Raw genomic sequence first — 23,204 nt, forward strand, 5'->3', positions numbered from 1 at the left:
GACAAGGTGGAAAACTTCCTTGAAGTCTTTATGTCTGATTTCTTTGTGTTTGGCAATGATTTTTGAGGATTGCTTTAAAAATCTAGAATTGGTTATGTGTCATTGTGAAGAAACAAATCTTGTTTTGAATTGGGAAAAATATCACTTCATGGCTCATGAAGGAATTATTCTTCGCATAGGATACCGCAACGATGGATTGAAATGGACAAAGCAAAAATTGAACTAATAGAAAAATTACCACCTCCCATCAGTGTCAAGGGTATTAGAAGCTTTTTAGGTCATGAAAAATTCTATAAAAGATTCATTAAGGATTTCTTGAAGATAATTAAACCCTTGTGCACCTTGCTGGAGCAAAATAGACATTTCCATTTTGATGAACATTGATTGGTAGCTTTCGAGGAATTAAAGAAACGGCTTGTAGCAACACCAATTGCAATAGCTCTAGAATGGACACTACCTTTTGAACTCATATGTGACACCAACGATTATGCTGTAGGAGCAGTATTAGGGCAAAGGAAAGATAGAGTACTATGTGTAATATATTATACAAGCAGAACCCTAACGGATGCACAACAGAAAAGGAGTTATTGGTTGTGGTGTTTGCATTTGACAAATTTTGCTCTTATCTACTTAGTACCAAGGTCACGGTCTACATGGATCACTCAACTATTAAGTATTTGGTGAGCAAGAAAGATGCCAAGCCAAGATTTATTAGGTGGATACTCTTGTTGCAAGAGTTCGACTTGGAAACTAGAGATCGAAAGGGGACTAAAAAATTAAGTTTAGAATCAGGAAATGAATATGGTGATGAGAAACTTATGAAAGAAGACTTTCCAGATGAGTAGCTATTAGTTGTCATGGCATAACCTTTGTGACACCCCTAATTTGACCCTAGTCGGGAAGTGGTTTCGGGACCGCTAAACCGAGTTGCAGAAATAATTGAATATAATATTTTATGTCTATTATATGTATATATGCATGTGTGAAAATTTCATGTTTGAATTTTGTTAATTGTAAGTGAATTTTATTAAATAGGACTTATGTGAGAAAATTTAGAAATGTGCTAGGCAAATGTGAAGTGGCCTATTAATGCATGTTATGAAAATGATGGGTTTGCATGTCAAATTACCCAAAATTTGAGCTAGTGGCCGGCCATGCTATGGGTGGAAACATGTTGGGAACATGTTGGCTTAGTGTGTTATGTTAGAAAGAATAAATAAAGGGTTAGTAATTAAGTAATGAAAAGGGAGGGGTGATGAAAACAAAGTTGTCTCATCCATCCCCCCCCTCCATTTGCCGTAACTAGACAAAGAAAAGAAAAAAAAAGAAAGGGTGTTCATCCTTTAACACCTTGGCCGAAAATTTGAAGGAGGAAGGAAGAAGAAAGGTTGAAGAGATTCGGCCATGCATGTAACTAGACTAAGGTATGTTTGATGATGTTCCATGAGATGCATGCATGTTTTAGTTGTTAGTTTGAGTTCTACCTAGCCCATGGTCTAAATCTTGCTATGTGATGGAGATGATATTCGGCCATGGGTGTTGTCTTTCTTGGTTGGTGTTTTGATGTTGTGGTGATGAGGCATGAAGATGATTGAGCTTGAGTGTTTAATAAAAAGGTTTGGATGTGAGAGTGTGTGAGGAGTAGAAATGAGGGGTCTTAGCAACTTCATGAAGGTTCGGCCATGGTGCTTCAATATTGCACTTGTGTTTAACCTAGGATTAATTAGTTATATGGTTAGTATGGGTATGGGTGACCGAATATGAGAGCATGAATAGATGGAGAGTTTGGTGAATCGATATGTGGTAAATGTTAAGTGTTAAATGAGATAGAAATGATAGATTAATGTTGCACATTCGGCTATAGTTAGGCATGTTGATGATCTTATCTTGACTTAGATAATTAAGCATAAAAGGGTGGTAATGAGGTTGAGGTTGTTGAATGGTTAGTTGGGTAACAAATGAAGCATTCGGCCATCACTTGGGAGCTTATGTGATGTTGAGTTTAAAATTAGCAAAGGTGATTACCGAATGTCCAAGTATGCATATGCATGTGTGATTAGATTATTGATAGTATGGTAATTGCATGAGGTTATTAGCCGAATAGCTAAGAACATAAAGTAGCAAGATGAAAATTTTACCATGTCGTTTTGTATGTCATAAAATCATTAAAATGTGGATACCAATATATGTAGCAAAGCGGTTAAATGAGTTAATTTATTTGTTTAAGCTCAAGACTCTAAAGGAGAGGCGTCCAACAAGGGAAAGGAAAAAGTGATCGAATAGCCGCCGAAATTGTTCGACCACATCCGAGGTAAGTTTTAAGTGATTAAACATTGAGTAAATTCAATTATAATAGGACATGATGAGTTGATTTAATAAGATATGATGTGGCCATGATATGTTCTAAGCTCAAATGGTAAGTTCTTAAGTGTTTGAGCTTGGGAATTCAAGGGTAATTTGAAATAGTCTGCTTAGGACAGCAGCAGTAACGTGACTTTAGAAAATCACCATAAATTTATGGATTTGAATTAGAGGCTTAATGAGACATGAAATTAAATCTTAATGAGTCTAGTTTCTTATAAAAGAAACCGTGTAAGCAAAGGAATTTCCGATAATGAGATATTTAAAGTTGCGTGAGACAGCGCAGAATGACACTGTAATCCTCTGTTCTATTTTTAGAAAATCATTATAAATTGTACAAAAATGGTTATAAGATAAAATTTATATGCTTAGACTCCTTAATGAGTCTAGTTTCAAATGAAATCAAATACAACACATTTTGAATTCTGTAAAATGAGAAATTTGATTCGTAGTGGAGAGTGGTCAGATTAGTCAAACAGTGAAACAGGGGAAACTTTAAGAAAAATCTGGTATTTATTGGCCAAACCTAAAATTCTGGAAATTTTATGGATGGAAGATATACGAGTCTATATTCAGGAAAAATTAACGGAAAGTGATTTGGAGTTTTGTAGCTCCAGTTATAAATAATTTAGTGACTATTGCTCAGGAAAAACAGCTTGTGCTGAATTTGAGATTGTGTTGTAAACCTTGATAAACTTGTTTTAGTTGCTCATAAGCTATTGATTAAACCCATACGTGAAATCTAAATTGTGATATTGGAAAATGATAGTAGATTCAGACATGTGTATACGTGAAAGTATATGTGATATGTGAAGTATATTGGATAATTGTGATGTGAATACATGAAAATCTATAATTTGATTTAGGATTCTATGTGATGGATGTGAACATGTATATATATGTGATAAGGCCTAATGGCCGATGTGATGAATGTGAAAGTGTATATATATGTGATAAGGCCTAATGGCCGATGTGATGAATGTGAAAGTGTATATATGTGATAAGGCCTAATGGCCGATGTGATGAATGTGAAAGTGCATATATGTGATAAGGCCTAATGGCCGATGTGATGAATGTGAAAGTGTATATATGTGACAGGGCCGAGTGGCCAACGTGATGGATGTGAAAGTGTATAAATGTGATAAGTCCCTGTCAGTACTATATCCGGGTTAAAACCCCGCAGGCTTTATGCGAGAATATTATCACTGATTAATGTCCGTAAGCTTCGTGCTCGTACTATATCCGAGCTCTAAAGACCCGATGACTACGTGTGGGAATTTTGTCCGGGTAAGACCCGATAACTTCGTGTGGAGATTATGTCCGGGTAAGACTTCGTAATAAGAATTGCTTATAAATATATTCAATGCGAAAGGTTAAACAGGTATGTACTCCAAGTTTATATGTGAGCTTGATTTGCACTAAATCATAAGGTAGTTATGTGATGCATACGAGAGCAATCTATGAGACTATTCCTATGATTATGTGACATCGGATCAGTGTGAGAGGTGATGTGAAATCATACGATATATCTATGTCACATGATCTCACTTTTATGTGAAAGTTTATCTGCCTATTGTATATGATGAGATGTGCATATTCGGTAAAGGGATGGTATGCCCGAAGGAAGAGTGAAATAAAAATACGAACAACTACGTTATAATTTGATTGTTATCTGTTGACACTGCTTAAAACTTACTAAGCATTGTAATGCTTACTCCGTTTACTCTGTTTCCTCTATTTTATAGATCTCATTGCGAAGCTACAGGCTCGGGGATTGTCAGCAACTAGTCACACTATCACTATCCACTGTTTGGTACTGCTATGTTTTGGATTATCTTATGGCATGTATAAAATAGACTAGTGGCGGAAGAATATTTTGGTTAATGTATATAGCCATGCGAAAATGGCTTATATATGTTTGAGCATAATGTTATAATAATTTGGTATGGAATGGTTAATCACTATCATAATTTGTGCTATTTATGCTAAAAGGGCTAGTTGAATCATGGAAACTATGAAATAGGTAAAGTCTACCCTAAAGGCAGATGCTGGCAGCAGCAGTGATGTAGATTTGGGAAAATCACTAAATATAGTAGGATTGGAATTAAATAATGAATAAATTATGTAAACGAACCTTGATGAATCTATTTTCATAGGAAAGTAACGAAATGATCATATGGACAGTATGTTAAGAGATATTTAGGTTCTCGTGAGACAGGGCCAGAACGGTTTATGGATTCCCTGTTCCGACTTTGAAAATTCATTATATATTAACCAGAGATAATTAGGAGACATGACATATATGTATAGATTCCTCTCTGAGTCTAGTTTCTATAGAAACAAACGGCATCAATATTGAAGCTCTGTACAGGGAGATATCCAAGTCGTAATGCGCAAAGGTCAGTGTAGTCGATCCCTGTAACATGGGAGAGTTTGACTAATAAACTGTACTAATTGGCCCGACCAAAAATTCTAGGAAAAAATTATGTAGATGGGCATCTGAGTCTAGTTTCAGGGAAAATTTACAGAACTAGATTTCGAGTTTTAGAACTCAAGATATGATTTTTAAAGCGACTAGTACGCAGACTGGCAGCTTGTCTGGGAAATTTTTTTTTTAGTGGTTTGAAGTCTGTTAACACCTCGTGTTCGACTCCGGCGATGGCCTCGGGTTCAGGGTGTTACAACCTTGATATGCAGATATAGTGAATTTTTTATTAAGTTGTGGGACGCCACCTGATATTAATAGCCAAAAGAAGATGGAAAGTTTTTCATGATGCCAAGCATTATTATTGGGATGAACCCTTCCTAATTAATCATTGTGCTCATCAGATAATTAGGAAGTGTGTCCCTAATGACGAAATACATAGCATTCTGCAGCATTGTCATTTAGCTCCTTACGGAGGACACTTTGAAGGAAAGAGAACTGCTTCCAAAGTACTTCAGTTAAGATTTTATTGGCCGAGTCTATTCAAAGACGCTCATGAATTTTATCAGTCGTGTGACTGTTTTCAGAGGACAAGAAATCTATCTAGGAGACGTAAAATGTTGCTACAAAAAATTCTGAAGACTAAGTTGTTTGATGTATAAGGAATAGACATTATGGGTCCATTTCCACCGTCAGTGGGCAACCTGTACATACTGTTGGTAGTGGACTATGTCTCTAAGTGGGTCGAAGCTGTTGCGCTTCCTACTACTGATGCAAAATCAATAATGAAGTTCTTGCACAAGAACATTTTTACAAGATTCAATACACCTAGAGCCATTATTAGTGATGAAGGATCTCGTTTTGATTGCAAGCTAGTGGCCAATACCTTGCATCTGTATGGGGGTAAAACATAAGATTGCCATGGTGTCATACCCAAACAGATGGACAAGCTGAGATTTCTAAGTGAGAAATTACAAAGATTCCAGAAAAAATGGTGAACCCAACTCGTAAGGATTGGTCCTCCAGACTAGATGAAGCTTTGTGGGACTATTGTATTGCATTTCAAACACCATTGGGGATGTCACCTTTTAAGCTTGTTTATAGAAAGCCATGTCACCTACCTGTTGAGCTTGAGCACAAAGTATTTTGGGATATTAAAAAGTTGAACATGGATTGGGTCATTGCTAGCCATAAAAGGTTGTTAGAACTGAATGAATTGAAAGAATTCAGGGCATAGGCATATGAAAAGTCTAAATTGTACAATAAGAAGACCAAACGTTGGCATGATAACAGAATTATGCCAAGGCAATTTGAACTAGGGCAACAGGTGTTGTTGTTCAACTCGAGGCTCAAATTGTCTAAAATCTCATTGGTTAGGTCCCTTTGAAGTAACTCAAGTATACCCACATAGAGTTGTTAGTATCAAAGACCTAAAAACAGGGGTCACATTCAAAGCTAATGGACAATGCTTGAAACACGACTGGGTGTTCATGTGGATCGTGACAAGAAATCCATTGACCTCCGAGATGTTTGAGTTAGCAGTTTTGTTTTTATTTTTCCTTTCTTTAATTACTTTACTTTCATTTCATTTTTCTTATCTATTATCATTAATTGCTTAATGTTGTTTCATTTTTTTTATCTTTGATTATTGAATAGTTTTTTTTAGATTTCTAAAGACAAAATAAAAGTTTGGGATTATCAATTGTGATACTATGAGGACTTTGCCACAGCATCTTAGAAGGGAATTATGATGTGGCAAATTGGGTGAATGAATGTTGAGGTACAAGGTAACATGGGTTGACCGGACAGAAAAGTCCAAGGGAGAGATTTCTGGATAGCTGGGCCCATTCTGTTACTTGGGTAACACAATGAAGAAAAGCTAAAACTTTTATTCTAGGGTTGGGACACCTTATAATTTCCCTCCAAAAATCCCTTTATTTTTCCCTCCTTCATGCCACAAATATTACTCTACACGTTTCATTTTTCTAAACTATCAACATTATCTCCGCTACTCACCTCTTTTCAGCTGCTCATGTCTCTTACATTTCCCACAAAGTTTTCATCTTTATCGTTTCTTTCTCTTCAACTTCTCCATTTCCTTTGACTATATTTTTTGAGATTTCTATCTATCCTCCTTCAATGACATGAGTAAAGACTACCTTAAAAGCTGCTGAATCATCGTAGAACAGCATTACCCGACTTGAAACCATTTTCAACAATGTTGTGGCCACAAAATACAACAATAACATCTCAAAGTGCCTTTTTTGTTTTGAACAAGGGATCTTGTTCAAGGATGAACCACACATAGGCTATAATGAGTTTGTGGCCTCCATCATAGAGAAGCACGGGTGGAATGTTTTCTATTTGCACCCTAAGGACATTTTTAGAAAGGTTGTTCGTGAATTTTATGCACATGTTAATTCACCTAATTCTCCTTTTATCTATGTTCGTGGCACTTCAATTTTGTTCAATAAAGATCACATTAACACCCAATTTGGGATTGCTAATGTGCAAGATGAACACACACCCTTCATTGACAATGTCACTTCTAATGGATTGACTTAAGTCTTGAATGATTTATATGCCGAAGGTGCGCATTGGACTATTTCAAGTCAAGATTGTTAAACCGTTGAGAGGGTTTCTTTAAATCTTCTTGGGAAAGTGTGGTACCATTTTCTGAAGAGCCACCTCATGCCATCGAATCACAATACGACTGTTTCAAATGAGAGGATGCTCTTATTACACTCCATCATCATGGGGAAAAGAATCAATATTGGTCCGATCATTTTTCAAGAGGTGCACTGGTGTGCCAAGAAAAATGTCAGTAGCTTAAACTTCCCCTCCCTCATTACTACTTTGTGCCACACTATTAGAGTCCCTCTCAATGTTGGTGAAGATGTCACCCCCAACAATGGTGGACTGTCCAACGATATTTTTGCCAAAGTCCAAGGCATTCATGCTGCAAAATCAACTCAGCATAGTAAGGCTACCACATCTACTATTGTACATTTTCTCATGGCGGCACCCTCAGCATCTCGTAGCTCCTTCAAGCAGCACATGTTGCACTCCTTAAAGCAATTGGAGCAAAGGATTTCCCTCTTTGAGATTTAATAATTTCAACTAGTTGAAGAAATGGTCAAGGCCTAGGAGCAGCAAGCTCAATATTGGACTTATGTGAGGAGTAGAGATTTGGGTCTTAAAAGATCCTTCACAAAGCCAATGCTAAAACTCTCTACCTTCCCCACCTTTTTGCTCCCAATTCCTAAAGCTCAAACTCTTACTGTCAGATTTGATTTTACGAATTTCGGAACCATTGCTAATGAAGGGGAAATTATTGTTGAGAAGCCTAACAAGATGACATCATTAAATCTTGAGAATGAAGAAGAATGAGAGAAAGATGAAACTACCACTGGCATTACTACCACCACAAAAGGTAAGGACCCTGTTCCATCCACCCCACCAACTTTCACAATTGCACAAGACCGTGACTTCGATCATCTTATTGATGAACTCATGGAAACTAATTAGGAGGGGGATGAAATGAACCCCATGAAGTGATAGCTTCGGTATAAAGTTAGTGCCTGTAAATCCACTCGCAAGGCTGAATGAAGTAACTATACTCTAGTCCAATCGAGGGAAGTTTTTTCCCTACCTCATGCATTTTATTTCTTTTGCCATGTCATTTTCTATACATGTCTATATTTTTGTTTTTCTATTATACATCTGTACATGCATTGAGGACAATGCATCCCTTAGGTTTGGGGGTTTGTTGGGCACTTAGATTGCATTATATATCTAGTACACATGCTCATTCTAGTCTCATCGAATTTGTTTTGTGACTGCCACATAACTACTAAGTATTGTTTTGCCGATGTGGAGTACAATCTTTACTTATGATGTTCGATGATGAGCTTGAATTCTTCAATTCACTTAGAATATGTGACAGGGGATTAGGTAAATTTAGCTTAGGTTAGGTTACTTGAAGATTACCTCCTAAAAATGAGATGTCCTAACCTTAGTTATTTTTGGACTATAGCAAGTATCTTTTGTAACAGCCCGATTTTGGGGCTAGTCGAAATAGTGGTTTTAGGACCACAAATCCTAAAAAAATCCATTTTTATTATATTTTTATGGTATACAATTTTATGGAACTATTCTGTGAAAATCTCATTCGAAAATTTTGACATTTGGGCACTCAATTTAGTTAAAAGGACTAAATTGTAAAAAGTGAAAAAGTTGAGTTCTACTTGTTAAAAGTGTAACGCCCCGATTTTTGGCCCTAAAAGTATTGGGCCTTGAGTCTGGGTTCGGGTTGAAGACGGCCCGAATAATTTGGATGTTATCATTATTATTATTATTATTATTATTATTATTTTGTATGTTTAGTGTAGTAATTAAATAAATTACAAAGGGTTTATGGTGTGGGAAAAAGGTCCAGGGCTCGACCCATAGCTTTAGCAAAATTCTTAAATTTTGCCTCTTAAGGGAATATGGGCAGTAGGCCTTATTAATAATTTGGGTCTGAGTAAGTTGGAGGGCCTTTAAAAAGCCCAAGAGTAAATTTAATTCGAGGTAATTCCTGAATTTTAGTTTTAGAGAGAGAGGGTTCTGGCGATATGGGCTTTTAAAATTGAGGTGGTAAAATAGGACACAAAAAGATCTATGGTAAAGTGGCATGTGGTGCCACCTAGGTGTTTGGGGAGTGACGTGTGGATGATGAGGGGGAGCCAGAGTTCAAGTCACAAGGTAAGCGTTTGTTACTTTTATTTTTGTGTGCATGTGTTGGGCATGTGATAGAGCTTAAGTGGAAATTTGGCTAGGGCTTTAGGAAGGTTAGGCCGTGGGTCTGAATGGCCATTAGGGCAAGCTTTATTTTCTTTTTGTTTTGCCGAATTAGGGTTAGCCACCTAGAGCCTTCACTTTCATTCTATTCTCTCCTCAGTGTTGCAAAAAGCTGAAAAACACAAAGTTAGATCTCCTGAGTGCCGAATTCTTCCTTCTCTTCTCCTCTCTTCTTCTATATTCTTTTTCTCCTTCTTTTCTTCTCTGGCCGAAACATTCCTACCATTCTACTCATCTTCTCTTTTATTCCCATTCTTTTCTAATCCTCTGTAGCTGATTGCCATAAAAGCCGAAATCCCAAAAGTTGTTTCTTGTGCCGATTTCTTCTAGTCAAAATGCTCCTATTTTCTTCATCTCTTTTGGCAGATTTTCACATCCTCTAAACCTCAACCCCTTTCGATAATACCACTGCAAAAACCACCATACCAAATCATCTTCCTCTTCACAGTTCCAAAAGCTGAAAACACCATAGTTTTTAGGGACATATAGACGAATCTTTAGATCTCTAAGATTCGACTTCTGCTAGGGTTTAAGGGCTCGATCTGCATTAGATCTGAGTAGAAACTGAAGTGGAATCGTTTTGGTTGAAAGAACCTGAGGTAGGTACTCAGATCTATTCTTTATTTCGGGTTTTAGAAAAGCCAAAATCTCTAAAGGCATAGGGAGGCTGTCGATTGGAGCTTAAGGCTCTAAGGGTTGTAACAATTGATTTGTTTTGGTGTTAGTGTGATCCAGATGCTACTGATCGAAGGCTTGGACAAGTGGAACGACTAGATCTAGATCTAGTCTCTAGTTTTGGCAAAGGTAGGATCTCAAGGGCCATAGGTATTGATGACCGATTATGGTAAGTAAGTTTATGATGGTTGCCATTGTATTTTCGATCTAATATGTCTAGTGACGATTGTAGGATATCGTGAGAGATTTCGGTAGCAGTTGTCGCAAATCAGGTGTGTAAACAACACCCACTCATTGACTAGATCGGCAAAAGCCGAAAAGTCGAAATGCCGAAAAGCCAGCATTTTGTGAAGTTGCGAGCGTGCAAGCGCTCGTGAGATGGTTTGGTTGTTAATTTTGGTAATCATAAGCGGTATGATTGCAGAGTACACAATTTCGTGCACTTCGGTATATTTGGGCTTAATGGGCTGAAATCGGGTTAATGGGCCAACAGGCTCAATTGGGTAAAAACGCTCGGTAAGTGTTTCTGTTAATGTGTTAATGGCTGTAATATAAGTGTAAACCCTAAAATAGTTAAATTTACTAAAATACCCCTAAGTATGAAAATTACCATTTTACCCCTAGGTGCAAAATTACCATTATACCCCTAGGGTTAATTTTGACTGAAATGCATGATATTCTGATTCAGTTTGTTGTATGTCATGACATGTATAATCTATTGCATGGGATATGGGTTATATTGATGGAGGAAGCTTTCTGGTGGCTCTGCCACAAATATCTGATCTGGTGGCTCTACCACAAATATCTGTTTTTGGTGGCTCTGCCACAATATCTGTATCTGGTGACTCTGTCACAATATCTATTTTGGCAGCCATGCTGTAAATTTTGTGACGTGTAGCAGATGGGTGGGTCGAGTAGTCTCCCCACATGGTGTAAGGTTGGCACGAGGGTGTATACGGATGGATATGAGTTGGGTTTTCTGCATACAATATATATCTGTTCTATTTCTATTATGGGCCTATAGGCTTCATTCTGAATTCTGTATAGGGCTAAGGCCCAACTTAATCTATTTCTGTGGTTTCAACTGATCTGGACTATGGTTGGGTTATTTTACACTCTGAGTTTTCCAAACTCACCCCTTAATTTTATCCATGCAGGTAACCCCCAACCATAGCGGACTTGGAGCTGTGAGGGATTTGGAGTGGCCACATGTTTTGCAAGCTCGATTTTCTTCTTACGACTTGATTAGTTTCATTTACTTTAATTGCTTTGGGTTTTAAGTTGTAAAAAGGCCGCTTTAATTATTTTTAATTGCTGTAGTATGTTTATTAGCTTAGGCATGATTTGGATTTAAATGTTTGAAATTGAATAGCTCTAGGGAGCGTTTTTAAAAGAGATTACCTGATTTCAAAATATCATGAAACAAGACAAAGCTTCCGAAATGAAAAAGTTTTCAAAAATTAATAAGTGTTTTCAAAGGTTTAAAATGAAATGGTTTTTCCTAAACAATCATTCAGTTAAGTGTGGCAATGGTTGTGTGCATGTCTAGGAGTGGATCCGTGGAGAGCTTGGTACTTAAGCAGTCTAATAGACTCACCTCCTCTTTTTCCAACATCTTATTTAGTGCACAGCTTCCATTCACTTTAATCTATAACGAAAATACCCGTAAATCACTAAGAAAGATTTTAGATAAGACATGACCTATACAGTAACGCTTCAATGTGACACACCAGATTTGGCCGTAACGTTTGGGCCGGGTTTGGGGTATTACAAAAGGTGTCCAATTGCTATGAGATTTCAAATTAGAGGTCATTAGTTGGTAAATAGACCATTGGATAAGTTAGTGGACAAAAATGGACATGGATAGGTAAAATTTCAAAGTTATGTATTAAGGGCATTTTGGTCATTTGGTAAATAAAAGAATAAAAAGAGAAAATAAAGTCAAAATTTGTTTCCATCTTCTTCTCCTTAGCTGAAATTTTCATGCTCACCATAGCTAGGGTTTCTTCAACTTTCAAGCTTGATTGTGAGTGCATCCTAGCCCCGTTTTTAATGCTCTTTACATTTTTGAAGTTGTTATCATCTGATCTATCTATTTCTACCATTATTTTGAAGTAGGATTCACGGTTAAAAATTTACCCATGTGTGATATTTTGTGAAAGATATTGTATGTTTAAGGTGTGATAAACAACTTTTACTAAGTGATTTTTAGTGAAAATGCATAAAAAAGGACTTATTTGTAAAAGTTGTGAAAATAGGTAGTCGAAATATGATTTGATGAAAAATATGGGCTGTTATGAGCATGATTTAGGTTTAGCTAGGCTTGGGTAACAAATAAAATGGATACATTTCATTTTACGAGCCTTAGGACTAAAATATAAATATGTCAAAGTTTAGGGGTAAAAATGTAATTTTTCCATAAGTTTATTTTTGGATAGTGTCGAGTAATGCAATAATTAAATAAGTTAAATTTGCTATTATAGATCAAGAAAAACGAGATTCTAACCTTGATCGGAGGAAAAACAAGGTTATTGACGATTAGGTCCATTTCCTACCATTTTGTACCAAGGTAGGTTTATGTGTAAATAATGCAATGTTATATTATGTATTTAATGATTAATATTACATAAATTGTACAATTGTTTCTATAGAAATATTCAACGAAGTTTCGATGATGAGAAAATTCTGGTTGAACCTTAGGAATAGTTTAGGATACAAGTGACATGTTACTAGGAAACCATGTATTATGTGATCTATGTGAATTCGGGTGTTAGTCATGTATGTCCTACCGGTGACTGGGTAGTTCGGCATGTGTTATGGATACCTGACAGCTTGTATGAGCAGCCCGTGTAACTATGTCTTGACTGACCGTGATTAGCTCGTGTGCTAGCCCTATGTGTTATGAAATATAAGGTAGCATTGGCTACATATGTGGCACTTATATGCAAGACCTTCCGTGTATCCGATAGTATTCCAAGTGTTCAACGGGTAATCTGAAGAGTATGTCAAAGATGACAAAGTATGTGACTATGTTACAAGTTGGTACAGGTATGTATGTAAAACTCATAAGTATGAAATTTGGTGTGAGATGAACTCTTGGTAAGAATGCTAATTAGTAAGTTATGCCTAAGATACATGATGATATTTCTGTGAACTTATGTTGAGTAGTTTTATGCTTAATGAGTGATTTATGTTGCTTATTGTTTGCATGCAAACTTACTAAGCTTTAAAGCTTACTCCTCTTTTCTTTCCATTCCTTATAATGCCACCAAGCTAGTTCGGGGGTCGAGGAATGTCGAAGCTCGATTCACACTATCAAACGATTATTTTGGGTATACTTGGTTCCAATATTTTAAGTATGTCATGTATAGGGACTTGGTCATTTTGTTATCTGTCATATTGGTTTAACCAAATGTGTTGGCATCGTTATGGTTAATGATTCATTTTGTATATGGCCTTTGAAAGTTGGTTAATATTAATTTTATTGGACATTGGTATGTTATTGTGATGATGCTTATCATGAAGATGAAATTGGCATGAATGGAAAAGAAAGTATGTGATGTTTATGCATGATAGATGTTAGTATGTGCAAATGATGTATTGATATCTTGTTGTAGCTGAATTGGTTGAATGTATATGCTTGGGGATTGTGTTATGTTTTGTGGTGTAGTTTGGTGCAAAGTAAGGGTGGTAAAATGGCTTGGTAAATAGTCTTATTCCATACGGGCAGAGACATGGTCGTGTGTCTCAGCCGTGTGAAGGGCACAGCCTAGGGACATGGGCGTGTGTCCAGGGCGTGTGAAGTCTGTAACTATTTTATGAAAAAATTTCAAAAATTAAATTTACCACATGACCTAGCACAGGGGCATGTTACTTGGCCGTGTGACTCCGTTTGATGCATGACGTCATAAACAGAGAGTTACATGGGTTAGGGACACGGGCGTGTGTGACCACACGGCCTACCCACATGGGTGTGTCCCAAGCTACACGGGCGTGTGACCCCTATTTTGATGAAAACTTTTCTATGTGTTGTAGAAATTTCTAAAGTTTCGACGATGAGAAAATCCTAGCTGAACCTTAGGAATAGTTTAGGATACAAGTGACATGTCAGTAGGAAACCATGTGTTATGTGATCTATGTGAATCTGGGTGCTGATCATGTACGTTCTACCGGTGGCTGGGTAGTCTGGCATGTGTTACAGATACCTGACAACTTGTGTGAGCAGCCTGTGTTGCTACGTCTTGACTGACAGCTTGTGTGAGGAAGCCCGTGATTAGCTCCTATGTGAGCCCTATGTGTTATGAAATATGAGGTAACATTGGCTACATATGTCGCACTTATGTGCAAGACCTTCCATGTATCTGATAGTATTTCAAGTGTTCAACGAATAATCTGAAGAGTATGTCAAAGATGACAAAGTATGTGACTATGTTACAAGTTTGTATAGGTATGTATGTAAAACCCATGAGTATGAAATTTGGTGTGAGATGAACTATTGGTAAGAATGATAATGAGTAAGTTATTCCTAAGATACATGATGATATTTCTGCGAACTTATGTTGAGTAGTTATATGATTAATGAGTGATTTATGTTGCTTATTGTTTGCATGCAAACTTACTAAGCTTTAAAGCTTACTCCCCATTTCTTTCCATTCCTTATAGTGTTGTCAAGCTAGTTCAGGGCTCGAGGAACGTCGGAGCTCGATTCACACTATCAAACGATTGTTTTAGGTATACTTGGTTTCAATATTTTAAGTATGGCATGTACAGGGACTTGGTCATTTTGTTATCTGTCATATTGGTTTAATCAAATGTGTTGGCATCGTTATGGTTAATGATTCATTTTGTATATGGCCTTTGAAAGTTGGTTAATATTAATTTTACTGGTCATTGGTATGTTATTGTGATGATGCTTATCATGAAGATGAAATTGGCATGAATGGAAAAGAAAGTATGTGATGTTTATGCATGATAGATGTTAGTATGTGCAAATGATGTATTGATGTCTTGTGGCTGAATTGGTTGAATGTATATGCTTGGGGATTGTGTTATGTTTTGTTGTGTATTTTGGTGCAAAGTAAGGGTGTCAAAATGGCTTGGTAAATAGCCTTATTTTTGGCCACACGGGTAGAGATACGGTCGTGTGTCTTAGCTATGTGAAGTACATGGCCTAGGGACATGGGCGTGTGGATTTAGCACCTATTTTATGAAAACATTTCAAAAATTATATTTGACACACGGCCTAGCACACGGGCGTGTGACTTGGCCATGTGACTCCCTTTCGTGCATGATGTCATAAACGGAGAGTTAAACAGGTTAGGGACACGGGTGTGTGTGACCACACGGCCTACCTACACAGGCGTGTCCCAAGCCACACGGGCGTGCGACGCCTGTTTTGATGAAAAATTTTCTAAGTGTTGTAGAATTTTCTAAAGTTCTCAGTTTAGTCCCGAACCACCTCCACTGTATGTTTTGGGCCTCATAGGCTTGTTTTAGGGACGATATGTTTGGAAATGAAAAGTTTTAAATTTGGATGGAAATTTATGTCTCAATGTTGTATGTTAGTTTGTGTTTAAGTCCGATTATGCCTCGAATCCTGTTCTGGCGTCAGATATGGGTAAGGGGTGTTACATCTTTTAATGAATTTGAAGGATTTTGAAGACAAACTCAATCACATTGCCACAACATTACTTAATTAAAAGACAATAGAAACTCCAATGCTTAGAATTGCCAAGTAAGTCAGCACCACTTTGTTTGCTCCATCGTGCTGTTGACTAGAAAGGTGAATCCAAGTAAGAGTGTGTAATAAAGAGAAGAAAATTAGGGGCACTCCACTGTAGTAACACGTTTAGTAGATAATGAGGTAGTTGTTTGCTCCATCCATCTTCTAAATTAAAAACCTTAGCTTCAAGAGTGATTTTTATTTAAATTGTGATCTGATTGAGCAATAGGTAATTCAGTGTATGCTCTATTGTGATTATCAAGTCAAAGAATTTTTTGTCATGCTAAATCCTCTAATATGCTTTCAAAAAACAAATACAAATGAATATTTTGAGTAGGCTTAGAGCAAGGGTTATAAAGTAATTTTAGTTTAGGTAACAAATTAACTGAGTAAATTAGGAGATGTTTGTTATGGCCAAGAAACACATATTAGTACTTAGGAAATTTTTTTTAGGGAGCAATTTTCTACACTACCTTTGCTGAGCAAAAGATTTAAAACTCGAGCAAGTTTTGAGAGATAGAAGATTACTGAGAAGTGAAGTATATATTGTTCTTTGAATGGACTAGTAGTACAAGGTGGTTATGTGTGTAGGCAATAATTGTTGCATTCTATATACTGAAAAATATATAGGATTTTTGCTGTGTAATTTATCACCTTTTTACTTAAATTCGTTGTTAAAACTAAGTAATTGTTTAATAAATTAATGAAATATGTGAAAATATGAAATTAGGACATAGAAATTATTAAAATGTGATTTTATACTTTATTATATAGTTTTCATGCATAAAATGACTTATTTTATATTGATTTTAGCATATTATATTTTTAAGACATAAAATGGGTCATGCATGATTAAATTAAATAATAAAATATAAAATTATATTTAATAATTCATTTTAAAATATTTCATTAATAATTTGGGTTTTAATTAATTATTTAAATTGGTTAAATTTTATTCTTTGGTCCTTCAACTTATTAATTTATTTTGGACAGGTCTGATAGCTTTGTTGGATTAGAAAACCGTCCAAATTGGAGACCAAGTCAACCCAATTTTCAGCTACACTTGGCTGTCCACATAAACCAGTTTTTGGTTAAATTGCACAAGGTCCCTGCAATGTTGAAGAAATTAGAGATTTGCCTGAAGATTTCACTTGACCTAGCCTTAGTCCTGAGTTGTTGTGGCACTTAAATTGAGAAAAAATCTAGCAAAAATCAACTCAACTTCCTCAATTCATGGCTGGCCACCCCTTGAAGATCCTTGAAGAGATGAAACCTCTTATTTTTAGCAAACTATCCCCCTCTTATCACCTATAAATAAGACCCCCTCATTCCTTCATCAGGCATCCCTCATCATTCATCATTCTCCTTTCTCTCCAAATTCTCTTAGCCTTTTCCATTCCCCACGCCTAGCATCATCTTTTCATAGAGATTTTAGCAATTAAATCCTCTTAAAGAGCCCTCGAACGGCCACCTTGGAGAGCCATCAGCAAAGGAGCAGAGAAAAGAAGCGAAGAAGCTTAGTCAATCAGAGTCTTGGGTGACAGCCACTTTGATTTGGGTTTAATCTTTCCTTTCTTTAATTTAATCTAAAAATGCTTGCTATGTATTCTTTGTTCTTGTTTACAACAATGTTAGCTTAATTTTATTTAAGCTAGGATGATTGCTTTGATTAAATAATATTTATTTGATTCATGCTTATAATGTTTGTACCTTAATTGATCATGTTTTCAATTAAAATCAAGTCTGTATTTTATTCATACGTGATTGAAATGCACCTAAATTAGCTTAGCGATCCTAACCAGACAACGTCTAATGGACGCATAATTGAAATGTGCATGCTCAATTTAGATCCTAACCCGATTAAATTGCAGGTTGCATAACAACTCTAACCAAGCTCTATTATCTGCATAGCTTTTAAATTTGTATGATTACACTATTTCAAACCTGATACATCCCTGTTACCTCACACGAATGCTAAAAAACCCTTAGTAAATAAGGATCAGTAAAATGCGTATTTACTAGGTAAAGGATTTCGAAAGGACCTAATGTGGTTTCCAAAATCATGAAAGATCAAGTTGCCATGGAATGTTTTTCCGAATCTTATTAAGCATGTTGATAATAAATTAAGTTTAATTAAAGTAATTGTCCTAGTTTATTTATGTTATAATTGTTGCAAATTGTGTTTAATTTTGCTAAAATCTATTTGATTCATATAGTTTGCATACTTAGGATAATCTACATTAGGGATCATTGCTTTTAGTTTAATATATTTTAATCATCACTTCTCAACTATATCGTGTTTTTCACCAAATTATTAATATAATTTTACATATTAGGTGACTTAGCACAAATACAATCCCTGTGGAGACGATAACTCAATACTTACTTATTACTTGATAACAACTGTGTACACTTGCACAAATCAACGCATTACAAGTTTATTTCTAGCATTACACTTGCCATAGTCTTTTTTTTGTGTGAAATTATTTACTTCCAATTTGGTTTATTTCTAGCATTACTAACTTATTCATTTTTTTGTGATTTTCTTCTCAGGTGTTTGTGAGCATAGATAGGATTATCGATTTACTCCCTGTAGACCCTGAAATTAAGCAAATTTTCAGACAAAGAAGATGTGAACGAACAGCTCAAAGACAAGTCGAGAGGGACCTTGGAAATCAGAATCAAGACCAAGGTAATGAAGCTGATCATGTACGAAATCCCATCCTCATTGCTGATGATAGGGATGGATGCATCAGACAATATGCTGTGCCACTTTTCATTGGGTTAAATCCAAGAATTAGAAGGCTAGATATTGAGGCAACCCAATTGGAATAGAAACAAATGATGTTTCAAATGCTCCAAACCATGGGCCAATTCAGTGGTATTCCCACGGAAGATAAACATCTCCACCTTCGATTGTTTATGGAGGTGAGTGATTCATTCAAGATAGCCGGTGTGAATGAAGACGCACTGAGGTTGAAGTTGTTTCTGTACATGTTGCGAGATCGAGTAGGAGCATCGCTCAATTCATTGCCACCAAGTTCCATATCTACATGGCAAGAATTAGCGAGAGATTTTTGGTTAAGTATTTCCCACCTAGAAAAAACGCTAAGTTGAGGAACAAGATTACAACTTTCCAAGAATTGGATGACGAGTCCTTGTATGAGGCTTGGGAGCGATTCAAGGAGTTACTTTGTAAGTGTCCTCATCATGGGATTCCTTATTGTATCTAGTTGGAGACATTCTATAATGATCTCAATGCACATACAAGATTGATGGTAGATGTTTCTGCGAATGGTGCAATTTTGTCTAAGTCTTATAATGAGGCTTATGAGATCGTTAAGAAGATCACGAGTAATAACTATCAATGGCCAACAAATATAACAACTTCAGGAAGACGTGTAGCTGGAGTTCATGAAGTTGATGCCCTCACTTTGTTATAGCTTAGGTATCGTCTATTTCCTCTATGTTAAAATAATTAACCCCTAACAGCACTAATCATTTTGCAGCTCAGCCACCAAGTCCGTCTGAAGTAGTTTCTTGTGTGTACTATAGGGAAGGTCATTCTTTTGAGAATTATCCATCAAATCCCTAGTTAGTGTACTATGTAGGGAACCAACATTAAAATAGGAATTTACAATGACCCCAGTCCAACTTCTACAATCCTTCATGGCGTAATCATCCTAAATTTTCTTGGAGCAACCAAGGAAATGGACCAAACAACTTCTTGTTCATAGACCCAACCAATCTCAAAGATTTAATCAGCAAGCTCCAAAACCACCTCAAATTGAGGCATCAAATAGTTTGGAGAACTTGTTGAAAGCGCACATGGCAAAGAATGACGCTTTGATCCAAAGCCAAATAGCAACATTGAAAAATTTGGAAAACCAAATAGGTCAGTTAGATATGGAGCTTCGTAATAGACCACAAGAAAACTTTCCAAGCGATACTGAGAATCCAAGAAATTTTGGTAAAGAACATATCAAGGCAGTGGCATTGTGAAGTGGTAAAATTCTGAAACTCCGATTGATTGATGTCAAAGATAAGCCCATTAAGAAGAGTCAACCAGCTGTTGAAATTCCTACACCAAAAGAGTCAGAATCTGTAAAGACTGACAAGGTAAATCCTAACTTAGTGAATTCAGATACTTTAACAACTTGTTTGGATACAGATTTACCTATTCAGAAGAGTTATCTGATTCAACGGAAAATTCCATCACCTCCATATCCGTAAATATTGTAGCAACACAAGCAAAAATAGGAGGTGCAGTTCAAGAAATTTTTGGATGTTCTAAAGCAGTTATACATCAATATTCCATTGGTAAAGGCTTTAGAACAAATTCCAAATTATGTGAAGTTTATGAAGGATATACTATCCAAGAAGAAACAGCTGAGTGAGTATGAGACTACTGCCTTGACAAAGGAGTGCAGTGCATTCCTGCAGAATAAACTGCCATTGAAATTGAAAGACCTAGGAAGCTTTACTATACCCTGTAACATTGGTGAATCTTACTATGGTAAATCTTTGTATGATTTAGGAGCTAATATCAACTTGATGCCTAAGTCTATTTTTAAGATTCTAGGGATAGGTGAAGTAAGACCTGCAACTGTAACGCTTCAGCTAGCGGATCGATCTTTAGCATATCCCAAAGGAAAGATCAAGGATGTTTTAGTAAGAGTCGATAATTTATTTTTCCTGCTAATTTTATTCTCTTAGATTTTGAAGCAGATAAGGAAGTGCTGATCATCCTTGGGAGACCTTTCTTAGCCACGGGAAGAATGTTAATTGATGTATAGAAAGGTGAACTCACCATGCGAGTTCAAGACGATCAGGTAACCTTTAACTTTCTTAAAGCGATGAAATTTCTCGATCCTGCAGAAGAGTGTTGAGTTATGGAATTTATAGAAACCTTGGTTTCTATGGAAAATAAATTTGAAGAAGATCCATGGGAGAAAACCTTAGATCTTGACCCTTTGGAGGATGAAAAAGGTGAAGAAAACATGGCTTTGATGGAAGCCAATCCGAGAAATTTTATTCAATCCACACAGTTTGAATCGTTGGATTTAGAAGTCAAAGAATTTGTGCAACCCAAGTTGTCAATTGAAGAACCACCTAAACTCGAACTAAAGGTACTTCCTTCCCATTTGAAATATGTCTATTTAGGTGACTGTTCCACTTTACCGGTGATTATTTCAGCAGAACTGACAAAAGATTAAGAGGAGCGACTAATTGTTGTTATAAAGAAATTTAAGAAAGCAATTGGTTGGACCATAGCTGATATTCGAGGTATAAGCGTTTCTTTTTGCACGCATAAATTTATTTTATAAGAAGGTGAAAGAGCTCAAATTGATTGGCAAAGGAGGCTCAATCCTATTATGAAAGATGTTATAAGAAAGGAAGTGATCTAATGGTTAGATGCAGGAATCATCTATCCTATTTCAGATAGTTCGTGGGTAAGTCTGGTGTAGTGTGTGCTAAAGAAAGGTGGAATCACGATTTTTGAAAATAAGCGTAAGGAGTTGATTCCAATGAGAACTGTTACTAGTTGGAGAATCTATATTGATTACAAAAAATTGAATAACGCCACTCGGAAGGATCATTTTCAGTTGCCTTTTATGGATTAGATGTTAGATCGACTGACAGGTAATGAATTCTATTGTTTTTTAGATGGCTATTCGGGATATAACCAAATAGTTGTAGCTCTAGAAGACCAACATAAATCAACCTTTACTTGTCCATACGGTACGTTTGCTTTTAGGCGAATGCCTTTTGGTTTATGCAATGCACCTGCAACATTTCAACGATGCATGATGACAATATTCACTGATATGGTTGAAAATTTTGTTGAGGTTTTCATGGATGATTTTTCTGGTTTTGGTAACACTTATGATATTTGTTTAAGTAATTTGGCTAAGTTACTGAAGAGATGCGAAGGGACAAATCTTGTCCTTAACTGGGAAAAATGCCATTTATGGTTAAAGAAGGGATTGTCTTAGGACATAAAATCACGAAGAGAGGAATTGAAGTCGATAAAGTAAAAGTGGATGTAATTGAAAGATTACCAACCCCAATTAATGTGAAAGGAGTCAGAAGTTTCTTAGGCCATGCCGGTTTTTATCAAAGGTTTATCAAAGATTTCTCGAAAATTTCTAAACTGTTGTGTTTTTTGTTAGAGAAAGATAGAGTGTTTGATTTCAACAAAGCATGTTTGGAAGCTTTTGAAGATCTGAAAAAACAATTAACCTCAGCCCCAATAATCGTTACACCTAATTGGAGCTCACCTTTTGATTTGATGAGTGATGCAAGTGATTATGCCGTTGGAGCTGTGATGGCTCAAAGAAGAAACAAAGTGTTTCACCCTATTTACTATGCAAGTAAAACTTTGACAGAAGCCCAACTCAATTATACGATAACTGAAAAGGAACTATTTGCTATAGGTTTTGCTATTGACAAATTTCGCTCATATCTTATACGTACCAAAGTTACAGTTTTTTCTGACCATACGACCATTAAATACTTGCTCACGAAGAAAGATGTGAAACTGAGGCTAAGTCATTGGATACTTTTACTCCAAGAATTTGACATTGTGATCCAAGACAGGAAAGGTGTCGAAAATCAAATAGCTGATCATCTGTCAAGATTGGAACAAGATGAGATAACTCGATCATGTATGCCTATAAACGAGAATTTCCCAAATGAACACTTATTTGAGGTAAGTCAAATTCATGAAACACCTTGATTTAGTGATTTTTCTAATTATCTTGCATGTGGAACAATTCCTCGAGAAATGACATACCAATAAAGGAAAAAATTCCTTCATGATAGTCGGTATTATTTTTGGGAGGATCCATTTTTATTCAAATAGTGTGCAAATAATATAATCTGAAAGTGTGTAGCTGAAAGAGAGATTATTGAGATCTTGTATCATTGCCATTCATCTCCAAATGGGGGACAATTTAGTGGTTCACGGACTGCAGGTAAGATTTTGCAAGCAAGTTTCTTTTGGCCTACACTATTTAAAGATGTTTATGCTTATGTGAAGAACTATGATAAATGCCAAAGGACTGGAAATATATCAAGGAGGAATGAGATGCCCTTGACAAACATTTTGGAGATTGAATAATTCGTCGAATGGGGTTTGACTTCTTAGGCCCGTTTCCTTCTTCGTATAGGAACAAT

General features: G+C 36.2%; 1 non-coding gene across 1 annotated transcript; it reads right to left on the reverse strand.

Moving 5' to 3' along the window:
• Positions 1-19,135: 19,135 nt before the first annotated feature.
• On the reverse strand, positions 19,136-19,242 carry LOC121207555 (small nucleolar RNA R71). Its single transcript, XR_005902631.1, has one exon. It is a non-coding gene; the product is annotated as a small nucleolar RNA R71 (small nucleolar RNA).
• Between the last annotated feature and the right edge of the window lie 3,962 nt (positions 19,243-23,204).

Source organism: Gossypium hirsutum, chromosome A01 (genome assembly GCF_007990345.1).
Source record: "Gossypium hirsutum isolate 1008001.06 chromosome A01, Gossypium_hirsutum_v2.1, whole genome shotgun sequence".
Taxonomy (NCBI): Eukaryota; Viridiplantae; Streptophyta; class Magnoliopsida; order Malvales; family Malvaceae; genus Gossypium; species Gossypium hirsutum.